Here is a 12,461-nt window from a genome sequence, read left to right as displayed (position 1 = left end):
CACAAAAGGTGATGTCACAGATGACCCTTTTGCCCCTGAATTCAGAAGAATTTTGGCAAACCCTCATTAGATGCTTCAATGCAAACTATAGCGTCAACGTGTGTTCATTGCAGCAAATGTACGAGCGCATTTCCTGAAAAAAATCCCAGGATGTTTGAGTCTAAAAAGACCCAGCGCACAAATTTCTCATTTTTAAGAAAGATTGCGATATGGTAGAATACATATTGTCAAACATTATTATAACCCCCCGCCCAAACCTGTTGTAAGCAATAGTTAATTTCCTGAAGAACAATCCCCTTTCAAATGTCTCTTTTTTTTGGAGAATTTATCCTTTTCATCCGTACCCGCATGGCTCCAGTGGCGCAATCGGTCAGCCCGCGGTACTTATAAAGCAGTAACTGTTGAGCAATGCCGAGGTTGTGACTTAGACCCTCACCTGGAGCATTCTTTTCTTGTCTTTCTTTAGTATTTTTGACTACTGAAGTAGTTGAATCGGTTCATGATTTGGTGGCGATTGCTTCACTCTTATGAGGAAAAAAATTTTTTTTGATTTTTTACCGTTGCTGTCCAGCCCCAGTGGCCTAATGGATAAGGCACTGGCCTCCTAAGCCAGCGATTATGGGTTCGAGTCCCATCTGGGGTGCTTGTGGATTTCCCTTTCCAACAGCATCTCATGGAATGTTGATGGTGCAGGTGAAAACTTTTCTACTGGACGATTGTCTTGTTTTCTCGTGACTTAGTTCTTGCAAACCTCTGCCATTTAGAGCGATCCTTTCTATGTACTGAGAGAAGTGTTAACACGCAACAGTATCGACTTTGTGTGGCGGAAAAGCCTAGCATCTTAATTGTTTTCATCTTCATTAATGCCCCGAATACCACAGAGTATATTTTCTCAGATATGGATATGCTTTCAACCACACAATGTTTGCAAATCTCAAAATATAAAAGAATAAGTGAAAAAAGTGAACCATTTTTGGAACATTTTTGACAATGGTTTTCCATATCATGTTCTTTATTAAAAAACAAAATGAGTAATCTTTCAATTTTCACCCTGGCCACTCGAGCTATTTTGGACTCGTACATCCTGTCGTTCTCGCGCAGTTTCACCTTAATGTCAGAGGTAGGGTTACAATGACTGACAACACCTCTGTACGCAGCTGTTAACACAGGATCTAGGAATCACAAAAGGTGATGTCACAGATGACCCTTTTGCCCCTGAATTCAGAAGAATTTTGGCAAACCCTCATTAGATGCTTCAATGCAAACTACAGCGTCAACGTGTGTTCATTGCAGCAAATGTACGAGCGCATTTCCTGAAAAAATCCCAGGATGTTTGAGTCTAAAAAGACCCAGCGCACAAATTTCTCATTTTTAAGAAAGATTGCGATATGGTAGAATACATATTGTTAAACATTATTATAACGCCCCGCCCAAACCTGTTGTAAGCAATAGTTAATTTCCCGAAGAACAATCCCCTTTCAAATATCTCTTTTTTTTGGAGAATTTATCCTTTCCATACGTACCCGCATGGCTCCAGTGGCGCAATCGGTCAGCGCGCAGTACTTATAAAGCAGTAACTGTTGAGCAATGCCGAGGTTGTGAGTTCAACCCTCACCTGGAGCATTCTTTTCTTGTCTTTTTTTAGTATTTTTGACTACTGAAGTAGTTGAATCGGTTCATGATTTCGTGGCGATTGCTTCACTCTTATGAGGAAAAAATTTTTTTTTGATTTTTTACCTTTGATATCCAGCCCCAGTGGCCTAATGGATAAGGCACTGGCCTCCTAAGCCAGGGATTGTGGGTTCGAGTCTCATCTGGGGTGCTTGTGGTTTTCCCTTTCCAACAGCATCTCATGGAATGTTGTTGGTGCAGGTGAAAACTGTTCTACTGGACGATTGTCTTGTTTTCTCGTGACTTAGTTCTTGCAAACCTCTGCCATTTAGAGCGATCCTTTCTATGTACTGAGAGAAGTGTTAACACGCAACAGTATCGACTTTGTGTGGCGGAAAAGCCTAGCATCTTAATTGTTTTCATCTTCATTAATGCCCCGAATACCACAGAGTATATTTTCTAAGATATGGATATGCTTTCAACCACACAATGTTTGCAAATCTCAAAATATAAAAGAATAAGTGAAAAAAGTGAACCATTTTTGGAACATTTTTGACAATGGTTTTCCATATCATGTTCTTTATTAGAAAACAAAATGAGTAATCTTTCAATTTTCACCCTGGCCACTGGAGCTATTTTGGACTCGTACATCTTGTTGTTCTCAAGCAGTTTCACCTTAATGTCAGAGGTAGGGTTACAAAGACTGACAACACCTCTGTACGCAGCTGTTAACACAGGATCTAGGAATCACAAAAGATGATGTGACAGATGACCCTTTTGCCCCTGAATTCAGAAGAATTTTGGCAAACCCTCATTAGATGCTTCAATGCAAACTATAGCGTCAACGTGTGTTCATTGCAGCAAATGTACGAGCGCATTTCCTGAAAAAATCCCAGGATGTTTGAGTCTAAAAAGACCCAGCGCACAAATTTCTCATTTTTAAGAAAGATTGCGATATGGTAGAATACATATTGTCAAACATTATTATAACCCCCCGCCCAAACCTGTTGTAAGCAATAGTTAATTTCCTGAAGAACAATCCCCTTTCAAATGTCTCTTTTTTTTGGAGAATTTATCCTTTGCATCCGTACCCGCATGGCTCCAGTGGCGCAATCGGTCAGCGCGCGGTACTTATAAAGCAGTAACTGTTGAGCAATGCCGAGGTTGTGAGTTTGACCCTCACCTGGAGCATTCTTTTCTTGTCTTTCTTTAGTATTTTTGACTACTGAAGTAGTTGAATCGGTTCATGATTTGGTGGCGATTGCTTCACTCTTATGAGGAAAAAAAAATTTTTTAATTTTTTTATCTTTGCTATTCAGCCCCAGTGGCCTAATGGATAAGGCACTGGCCTCCTAAACCAGGGATTGTGGGTTCGAGTCCCATCTGGGGTGCTTGTGGCTTTCCCTTTCCAACAGCATCTCATGGAATGTTGATGGTGCATGTGAAAACTGTTCTACTGGACGATTGTCTTGGTTTCTCGTTACTTAGTTCTTGCAAACCTCTGCCATTTAGAGCGATCCTTTCTATGTACTGAGAGAAGTGTTAACACGCAACAGTATCAACTTTGTGTGGCGGAAAAGCCTAGCATCTTAATTGTTTTCATCTTCATTAATGCCCCGAATACCACAGAGTATATTTTCTAAGATATGGATATGATTTCAACCACACAATGTTTGCAAATCTCAAAATATAAAAGAATAAGTGAAAAACGTGAACCATTTTTGGAACATTTTTGACAATGGTTTTCCATATCATGTTCTTTATTAAAAAAACAAAATGAGTAATCTTTCAATTTTCACCCTGGCCACTGGAGCTATTTTGGACTCGTACATCCTGTCGTTCTCAAGCAGTTTCACCTTAATGTCAGAGGTAGGGTTACAAAGACTGACAACACCTCTGTACGCAGCTGTTAACAGAGGATCTAGGAATCACAAAAGGTGATGTGACAGATGACCCTTTTGCCCCTGAATTCAGAAGAATTTTGGCAAACCCTCATTAGATGCTTCAATGCAAACTATAGCGTCAACGTGTGTTCATTGCAGCAAATGTACGAGCGCATTTCCTGAAAAAATCCCAGGATGTTTGAGTCTAAAAAGACCCAGCGCACAAATTTCTCATTTTTAAGAAAGATTGCGATATGGTAGAATACATATTGTCAAACATTATTATAACCCCCCGCCCAAACCTGTTGTAAGCAATAGTTAATTTCCTGAAGAACAATCCCCTTTCAAATGTCTCTTTTTTTGGAGAATTTATCCTTTCCATCCGTACCCGCATGGCTCCAGTGGCGCAATCGGTCAGCGAGTGGTACTTATAAAGCAGTAACTGTTGAGCAATGCCAAGGTTGTGAGTTTGACCCTCACCTGGAGCATTCTTTTCTTGTCTTTCTTTAGTATTTTTGACTACTGAAGTAGTTGAATCGGTTCATGATTTCGTGGCGATTGCTTCACTCTTATGAGGAAAAAAAAAATTTTTAATTTTTTACTTTTCCTATCCAGCCCCAGTGGCCTAATGGATAAGGCACTGGCCTCCTAATCTAGGGATTGTGGGTTCGAGTCCCATCTGGGGTGCTTGTGGATTTCTCTTTCCAACAGCATCTCATGGAATGTTGATGGTGCAGGTGAAAAATGTTCTACTGGACGATTGTCTTGGTTTCTCGTTACTTAGTTCTTGCAAACCTCTGCCATTTAGAGCGATCCTTTCTATGTACTGAGAGAAGTGTTAACACGCAACAGTATCGACTTTGTGTGGCGGAAAAGCCTAGCATCTTAATTGTTTTCATCTTCATTAATGCCCCAAATACCACCGAGTATATTTTCTAAGATATGGATATGCTTTCAACCACACAATGTTTGCAAATCTCAAAATATAAAAGAATAAGTGAAAAAAGTGAACCATTTTTGGAACATTTTTGACAATGGTTTTCCATATCATGTTCTTTATTAAAAAACAAAATGAGTAATCTTTCAATTTTCACCCTGGCCACTGGAGCTATTTTGGACTCGTACATCCTGTCGTTCTCGAGAAGTTTCACCTTAATGTCAGAGGTAGGGTTACAAAGACTGACAACACCTCTGTACGCAGCTGTTAACACAGGATCTAGGAATCACAAAAGGTGATGTCACAGATGACCCTTTTGCCCCTGAATTCAGAAGAATTTTGGCAAGCCCTCATTAGATGCTTCAATGCAAACTATAGCGTCAACGTGTGTTCATTGCAGCAAATGTACGAGCGCATTTCCTGAAAAAATCCCAGGATGTTTGCATTAGATGCTTCAATGCAAACTATAGCGTCAACGTGTGTTCATTGCAGCAAATGTACGAGCGCATTTCCTGAAAAAATCCCAGGATGTTTGAGTCTAAAAAGACGCAGCGCACAAATTTCTCATTTTTAAGAAAGATTGCGATATGGTAAAATACATATTGTCAAACATTATTATAACCCCCCGCCCAAACCTGTTGTAAGCAATAGTTAATTTCCTGAAGAACAATCCCCTTTCAAATGTCTCTTTTTTTTGGAGAATTTATCCTTTCCATCCGTACCCACATGGCTCCAGTGGCGCTATCGGTCAGCGCGCGGTACTTATAAAGCAGTAACTGTTGAGCAATGCCGAGGTTGTGAATTCGACGCTCACCTGGAGCATTCTTTTCTTGTCTTTCTTTAGTATTTTTGACTACTGAAGTAGTTGAATCGGTTCATGATTTGGTGGCGATTGCTTCACTCTTATGAGGAAAAAAATTTTTTTTGATTTTTTACCTTTGCTAGCCAGCCCCAGTGGCCTAATGGATAAGGCACTGGCCTCCTAAGTCAGGGATTGTGGGTTCGAGTCCCATCTGGGGTGCTTGTGGATTTCCCTTTCCAACAGCATCTCATGGGACGTTGATGGTGCATGTGAAAACTTTTCTACTGGACGATTGTCTTGTTTTCTCGTGACTTAGTTCTTGCAAACCTCTGCCATTTAGAGCGATCCTTTCTATGTACTGAGAGAAGTGTTAACACGCAACAGTATCGACTTTGTGTGGCGGAAAAGCCTAGCATCTTAATTGTTTTCATCTTCATTAATGCCCCGAATACCACAGAGTATATTTTCTAAGATATGCATATGCTTTCAACCACACAATGTTTGCAAATCTCAAAATATAAAAGAATAAGTGAAAAAAGTGAACCATTTTTGGAACATTTTTGACAATGGTTTTCCATATCATGTTCTTTATTAAAAAACAAAATGAGTAATCTTTCAATTTTCACCCTGACCACTGGAGCTATTTTGGACTCGTACATCCTGTCGTTCTCGAGTAGTTTCACCTTAATGTCAGAGGTAGGGTTACAAAGACTGACAACACCTCTGTACACAGCTGTTAACACAGGATCTAGGAATCACAAAAGGTGATGTCACAGATGACCCTTTTGCCCCTGAATTCAGAAGAATTTTGGCAAACCCTCATTAGATGCTTCAATGCAAACTACAGCGTCAACGTGTGTTCATTGCAGCAAATGTACGAGCGCATTTCCTGAAAAAATCCCAGGATGTTTGCATTAGATGCTTCAATGCAAACTATAGCGTCAACGTGTGTTCATTGCAGCAAATGTACGAGCGCATTTCCTGAAAAAATCCCAGGATGTTTGAGTCTAAAAAGACCCAGCGCACAAATTTCTCATTTTTAAGAAAGATTGCGATATGGTAGAATACATATTGTCAAACATTATTATAACCCCCCGCCCAAACCTGTTGTAAGCAATAGTTAATTTCCTGAAGAACAATCCCCTTTCAAATGTCTCTTTTTTTTGGAGAATTTATCCTTGCCACCCGTACCCACATGGCTCCAGTGGAGCAATAGGTCAGCGCGCTGTACTTATAAAGCAGTAACTGTTGAGCAATGCCGAGGTTGTGAGTTCGACCCTCACCTGGAGCATTCTTTTCTTGTCTTTCTTTAGTATTTTTGACTACTGAAGTAGTTGAATGGGTTCATGATTTGGTGGCGATTGCTTCACTCTTATGAGGAAAAAAAAATTTTTTGATTTTTTACCTTTGCTATCCAGCCCCAGTGGCCTAATGGATAAGGCACTGGCCTCCTAAGCCAGGGATTGTGGGTTCGAGTCCCATCTGGGGTGCTTGTGGATTTCCCTTTCCAACAGCATCTCATGGAATGTTGTTGGTGCAGGTGAAAACTGTTCTACTGGACGATTGTCTTGTTTTCTCGTGACTTAGTTCTTGCAAACCTCTGCCATTTAGAGCGATCCTTTCTATGTACTGAGAGAAGTGTTAACACGCAACAGTATCGACTTTGTGTGGAGGAAAAGCCTAGCATCTTAATTGTTTTCATCTTCATTAATGCCACGAATACCACAGAGTATATTTTCTAAGATATGGATATGCTTTCAACCACACAATGTTTGCAAATCTCAAAATATAAAAGAATAAGTGAAAAAAGTGAACCATTTTTGGAACATTTTTGACAATGGTTTTCCATGTCATGTTCTTTATTAAAAAACAAAATGAGTAATTTTTCAATTTTCACCCTGGCCACTGGAGCTATTTTGGACTCGTACATCCTGTCGTTCTCAAGCAGTTTCACCTTAATGTCAGAGGTAGGGTTACAAAGACTGACAACACCTCTGTACGCAGCTGTTAACACAGGATCTAAGAATCACAAAAGGTGATGTCACAGATGACCCTTTTGCCCCTGAATTCAGAAGAATTTTGGCAAACCCTCATTAGATGCTTCAATGCAAACTATAGCGTCAACGTGTGTTCATTGCAGCAAATGTACGAGCGCATTTCCTGAAAAAATCCCAGGATGTTTGAGTCTAAAAAGACCCTGCGCACAAATTTCTCATTTTTAAGAAAGATTGCGATATGGTATAATACATATTGTCAAACATTATTATAACCCCCCGCCCAAACCTGTTGTAAGCAATAGTTAATTTCCTGAAGAACAATCCCCTTTCAAATGTCTCTTTTTTTTGGAGAATTTATCCTTTCCATCTGTACCCACATGGCTCCAGTGGCGCAATCAGTCAGCGCGCGGTACTTATAAAGCAGTAACTGTTGAGCAATGCCGAGGTTGTGAATTCGACCCTCACCTGGAGCATTATTTTCTTGTCTTTCTTTAGTATTTTTGACTACTGAAGTAGTTGAATCGGTTCATGATTTGGTGGCGATTGCTTCACTCTTATGAGGAAAAAAAATTTTTTTGATTTTTTACCTTTGCTATCCAGCCCCAGTGGCCTAATGGATAATGCACTGGCCTCCTAAGCCACGGATTGTGGGTTTGAGTCCCACCTGGGGTGCTTGTGGATTTCCCTTTTCAACAGCATCTCATGGAATGTTGATGATGCAGGTGAAAACTGTTCTACTGGACGATTGTCTTGTTTTCTCGTGACTTAGTTCTTGTAAACCTCTGCCATTTAGAGTGATCCTTTCTATGTACTGAGAGAAGTGTTAACACGCAACAGTATCGACTTTGTGTGGCGGAAAAGCCTAGCATCTTAATTGTTTTCATCTTCATTAATGCCCCGAATACCACAGAGTATATTTTCTAAGATATGGATAATGGATATGCTTTCAACCACACAATGTTTGCAAATCTCAAAATATAAAAGAATAAGTGAAAAAAGTGAACCATTTTTGGAACATTTTTGACAATGGTTTTCCATATCATGTTCTTTATTAAAAAACAAAATGAGTAATCTTTCAATTTTCACCCTGGCCACTGGAGCTATTTTGGACTCGTACATCCTGTCGTTCTCGAGCAGTTTCACCTTAATGTCAGAGGTAGGGTTACAAAGACTGACAACACCTCTGTACGCAGCTGTTAACACAGGATCTAGGAATCAAAAGAGGTGATGTCACAGATGACCCTTTTGCCCCTGAATTCAGAAGAATTTTGGCAAACCCTCATTAGATGCTTCAATGCAAACTATAGCGTCAACGTATGTTCATTGCAGCAAATGTACGAGCGCATTTCCTGAAAAAATCCCAGGATGTTTGAGTCTAAAAAGACCCAGCGCACAAATTTCTCATTTTTAAGAAAGATTGCGATATGGTAGAATACATATTGTCAAACATTATTATAACCCCCCGCCCAAACCTGTTGTAAGCAATAGTTAATTTCCTCAAGAACAATCCCCTTTCAAATGTCTCTTTTTTTTGGAGAATTTATCCTTTCCATCTGTACACGCTTGGCTCCAGTGGCGCAATTGGTCAGCGCGCGGTACTTATAAAGCAGTATCTGTTGAGCAATGCCGAGGTTGTTAGTTCGACCCTCACCTGGAGCATTCTTTTCTTGTCTTTCTTTAGTATTTTTGACTACTGAAGTAGTTGAATCGGTTCATGATTTGGTGGCGATTGCTTCACTCTTATGAGGAAAAAAAATTTTTTTGAATTTTTTTCTTTGCTATCCAGCCCCAGTGGCCTAATGGATAAGGCGCTGGCCTCCTAAGCCAGGGATTGTGGGTTCGAGTCCCATCTGGGGTGCTTGTGGATTTCCCTTTCCAACAGCATCTCATGGAATGTTGTTGGTGCAGGTGAAAACTGTTCTACTGGACGATTGTCTTGTTTTCTCGTGACTTAGTTCTTGCAAACCTCTGCCATTTAGAGCGATCCTTTCTATGTACTGAGAGAAGTGTTAACACGCAACAGTATCGACTTTGTGTGGAGGAAAAGCCTAGCATCTTAATTGTTTTCATCTTCATTAATGCCACGAATACCACAGAGTATATTTTCTAAGATATGGATATGCTTTCAACCACACAATGTTTGCAAATCTCAAAATATAAAAGAATAAGTGAAAAAAGTGAACCATTTTTGGAACATTTTTGACAATGGTTTTCCATGTCATGTTCTTTATTAAAAAACAAAATGAGTAATTTTTCAATTTTCACCCTGGCCACTGGAGCTATTTTGGACTCGTACATCCTGTCGTTCTCAAGCAGTTTCACCTTAATGTCAGAGGTAGGGTTACAAAGACTGACAACACCTCTGTACGCAGCTGTTAACACAGGATCTAAGAATCACAAAAGGTGATGTCACAGATGACCCTTTTGCCCCTGAATTCAGAAGAATTTTGGCAAACCCTCATTAGATGCTTCAATGCAAACTATAGCGTCAACGTGTGTTCATTGCAGCAAATGTACGAGCGCATTTCCTGAAAAAATCCCAGGATGTTTGAGTCTAAAAAGACCCTGCGCACAAATTTCTCATTTTTAAGAAAGATTGCGATATGGTATAATACATATTGTCAAACATTATTATAACCCCCCGCCCAAACCTGTTGTAAGCAATAGTTAATTTCCTGAAGAACAATCCCCTTTCAAATGTCTCTTTTTTTGGAGAATTTATCCTTTCCATCCGTACCCGCATGGCTCCAGTGGAGCAATCAGTCAGCGCGCGGTACTTATAAAGCAATAACTGTTGAGCAATGCTGAGGTTGTGAGTTCGAGCCTCACCTGGAGCATTCTTTTCTTGTCTTTCTTTAGTATTTTTGACTACTGAAGTATTTGAATCGGTTCATGATTTGTTGGCGATTGCTTCACTCTTATGAGGAAAAAAAAATTTTTTGATTTTTTACCTTTGCTAGCCAGCCCCAGTGGCCTAATGGATAAGGCACTGGCCTCCTAAGCCAGGGATTGTGGGTTCGAGTCCCATCTGGGGTGCTTGTGGATTTCCCTTTCCAACAGCATCTCATGGAATGTTCATGGTGCAGGTGAAAACTGTTTTACTGGACGATTGTCTTGTTTTCTCGTGACTTAGTTCTTGCAAACCTCTCCCATTTAGAGCGATCCTTTCTATGTACTGAGAGAAGTGTTAACACGCAACAGTATCGACTTTGTGTGGCGGAAAAGCCTAGCATCTTAATTGTTTTCATCTTCATTAATGCCCCGAATACCACAGAGTATATTTTCTAAGATATGGATATGCTTTCAACCATACAATGTTTGCAAATCTCAGAATATAAAAGAATAAGTGAAAAAAGTGAACCATTTTTGGAACATTTTTGACAATGGTTTTCCATATCATGTTCTTTATTAAAAAACAAAATGAGTAATCTTTCAATTTTCACCCTGGCCACTGGAGCTATTTTGGACTCGTACATCCTGTCGTTCTCGAGCAGTTTCACCTTAATGTCAGAGGTAGGGTTACAAAGACTGACAACACCTCTGTACGCAGCTGTTAACACAGGATCTAGGAATCACAAAAGGTGATGTCACAGATGACCCTTTTGCCCCTGAATTCAGAAGAATTTTGGCAAACCCTCATTAGATGCTTCAATGCAAACTATAGCGTCAACGTGTGTTCATTGCAGCAAATGTACGAGCGCATTTCCTGAAAAAATCCCAGGATGTTTGAGTCTAAAAAGACCCAGCGCACAAATTTCTCATTTTTAAGAAAGATTGCGATATGGTAGAATACATATTGTCAAACATTATTATAACCCCCCGCCCAAACCTGTTGTAAGCAATAGTTAATTTCCTGAAGAACAATCCCCTTTCAAATGTCTCTTTTTTTGGAGAATTTATCCTTTCCATCCGTACCCGCATGGCTCCAGTGGAGCAATCGGTCAGCGCGCGGTACTTATAAAGCAATAACTGTTGAGCAATGCTGAGGTTGTGAGTTCGAGCCTCACCTGGAGCATTCTTTTCTTGTCTTTCTTTAGTATTTTTGACTACTGAAGTAGTTGAATCGGTTCATCATTTGGTGGCGATTGCTTCACTCTTATGAGGAAAAAAAATTTTTTTGATTTTTTACCTTTGCTAGCCAGCCCCAGTGGCCTAATGGATAAGGCACTGGCCTCCTAAGCCAGGGATTGTGGGTTCGAGTGCCATCTGGGGTGCTTGTGGATTTCCCTTTCCAACAGCATCTCATGGAATGTTGATGGTGCAGGTGAAAACTGTTTTACTGGACGATTGTCTTGTTTTCTCGTGACTTAGTTCTTGCAAACCTCTGCCATTTAGAGCGATCCTTTCTATGTACTGAGAGAAGTGTTAACACGCAACAGTATCGACTTTGTGTGGCGGAAAAGCCTAGCATCTTAATTGTTTTCATCTTCATTAATGCCCCGAATACCACAGAGTATATTTTCTAAGATATGGATATGCTTTCAACCATACAATGTTTGCAAATCTCAAAATATAAAAGAATAAGTGAAAAAAGTGAACCATTTTTGGAACATTTTTGACAATGGTTTTCCATATCATGTTCTTTATTAAAAAACAAAATGAGTAATCTTTCAATTTTCACCCTGGCCACTGGAGCTATTTTGGACTCGTACATCCTGTCGTTCTCGAGCAGTTTCACCTTAATGTCAGAGGTAGGGTTACAAAGACTGACAACACCTCTGTACGCAGCTGTTAACACAGGATCTAGGAATCACAAAAGGTGATGTCACAGATGACCCTTTTGCCCCTGAATTCAGAAGAATTTTGGCAAACCCTCATTAGATGCTTCAATGCAAACTATAGCGTCAACGTGTGTTCATTGCACCAAATGTTCGAGCGCATTTCCTGAAAAAATCCCAGGATGTTTGAGTCTAAAAAGACCCAGCGCACAAATTTCTCATTTTTAAGAAAGATTGCGATATGGTAGAATACATATTGTCAAACATTATTATAACCCCCCGCCCAAACCTGTTGTAAACAATAGTTAATTTCCTGAATAACAATCCCCTTTCAAATGTCTCTTTTTTTTGGAGAATTTATCCTTTCCATCCGTACCCGCATGGCTCCAGTGGCCCAATCGGTCAGCGCGCGGTACTTATAAAGCAGTAACTGTTGAGCAATGCCGAGGTTGTGAGTTCGACCCTCACCTGGAGCATTCTTTTCTTGTCTTTCTTTAGTATTTTTGACTACTG

The 12,461-nt window shown here is 40.0% G+C and overlaps 14 non-coding genes across 14 annotated transcripts; all 14 read left to right on the top strand.

Annotated features, from left to right (window-relative positions):
• Positions 1 to 570: 570 nt before the first annotated feature.
• TRNAR-CCU (transfer RNA arginine (anticodon CCU)) lies at positions 571 to 643 on the top strand. The gene has a single exon. It is a non-coding gene; the product is annotated as a tRNA-Arg (tRNA).
• Positions 644 to 1,530: 887 nt separating this feature from the next.
• TRNAI-UAU (transfer RNA isoleucine (anticodon UAU)) lies at positions 1,531 to 1,623 on the top strand. Its single transcript is given in 2 exon segments — positions 1,531 to 1,568; positions 1,588 to 1,623. It is a non-coding gene; the product is annotated as a tRNA-Ile (tRNA).
• A 126-nt stretch (positions 1,624 to 1,749) lies between these two features.
• Positions 1,750 to 1,822, top strand: TRNAR-CCU (transfer RNA arginine (anticodon CCU)). The gene has a single exon. It is a non-coding gene; the product is annotated as a tRNA-Arg (tRNA).
• Positions 1,823 to 2,709: 887 nt separating this feature from the next.
• Positions 2,710 to 2,802, top strand: TRNAI-UAU (transfer RNA isoleucine (anticodon UAU)). The gene is given in 2 exon segments: positions 2,710 to 2,747; positions 2,767 to 2,802. It is a non-coding gene; the product is annotated as a tRNA-Ile (tRNA).
• Positions 2,803 to 2,929: 127 nt separating this feature from the next.
• TRNAR-CCU (transfer RNA arginine (anticodon CCU)) lies at positions 2,930 to 3,002 on the top strand. The gene has a single exon. It is a non-coding gene; the product is annotated as a tRNA-Arg (tRNA).
• Positions 3,003 to 3,889: 887 nt separating this feature from the next.
• Positions 3,890 to 3,982, top strand: TRNAI-UAU (transfer RNA isoleucine (anticodon UAU)). Its single transcript is given in 2 exon segments — positions 3,890 to 3,927; positions 3,947 to 3,982. It is a non-coding gene; the product is annotated as a tRNA-Ile (tRNA).
• A 1,397-nt stretch (positions 3,983 to 5,379) lies between these two features.
• Positions 5,380 to 5,452, top strand: TRNAR-CCU (transfer RNA arginine (anticodon CCU)). Its single transcript has one exon. It is a non-coding gene; the product is annotated as a tRNA-Arg (tRNA).
• A 1,198-nt stretch (positions 5,453 to 6,650) lies between these two features.
• On the top strand, positions 6,651 to 6,723 carry TRNAR-CCU (transfer RNA arginine (anticodon CCU)). Its single transcript has one exon. It is a non-coding gene; the product is annotated as a tRNA-Arg (tRNA).
• A 2,073-nt stretch (positions 6,724 to 8,796) lies between these two features.
• TRNAI-UAU (transfer RNA isoleucine (anticodon UAU)) lies at positions 8,797 to 8,889 on the top strand. The gene is given in 2 exon segments: positions 8,797 to 8,834; positions 8,854 to 8,889. It is a non-coding gene; the product is annotated as a tRNA-Ile (tRNA).
• Positions 8,890 to 9,015: 126 nt separating this feature from the next.
• On the top strand, positions 9,016 to 9,088 carry TRNAR-CCU (transfer RNA arginine (anticodon CCU)). The gene has a single exon. It is a non-coding gene; the product is annotated as a tRNA-Arg (tRNA).
• Positions 9,089 to 10,193: 1,105 nt separating this feature from the next.
• TRNAR-CCU (transfer RNA arginine (anticodon CCU)) lies at positions 10,194 to 10,266 on the top strand. Its single transcript has one exon. It is a non-coding gene; the product is annotated as a tRNA-Arg (tRNA).
• An 886-nt stretch (positions 10,267 to 11,152) lies between these two features.
• TRNAI-UAU (transfer RNA isoleucine (anticodon UAU)) lies at positions 11,153 to 11,245 on the top strand. The gene is given in 2 exon segments: positions 11,153 to 11,190; positions 11,210 to 11,245. It is a non-coding gene; the product is annotated as a tRNA-Ile (tRNA).
• A 126-nt stretch (positions 11,246 to 11,371) lies between these two features.
• On the top strand, positions 11,372 to 11,444 carry TRNAR-CCU (transfer RNA arginine (anticodon CCU)). Its single transcript has one exon. It is a non-coding gene; the product is annotated as a tRNA-Arg (tRNA).
• Positions 11,445 to 12,331: 887 nt separating this feature from the next.
• On the top strand, positions 12,332 to 12,424 carry TRNAI-UAU (transfer RNA isoleucine (anticodon UAU)). The gene is given in 2 exon segments: positions 12,332 to 12,369; positions 12,389 to 12,424. It is a non-coding gene; the product is annotated as a tRNA-Ile (tRNA).
• The last annotated feature ends 37 nt before the right edge of the window (positions 12,425 to 12,461 follow it).

This window comes from Dendrobates tinctorius, unplaced genomic scaffold (assembly GCF_039654945.1).
Source record: "Dendrobates tinctorius isolate UK_male_01 unplaced genomic scaffold, ASM3965494v1 ptg000272l, whole genome shotgun sequence".
Lineage (NCBI taxonomy): Eukaryota > Metazoa > Chordata > Amphibia > Anura > Dendrobatidae > Dendrobates > Dendrobates tinctorius.
This window is presented reverse-complemented; position numbering and strand designations above follow the sequence as displayed.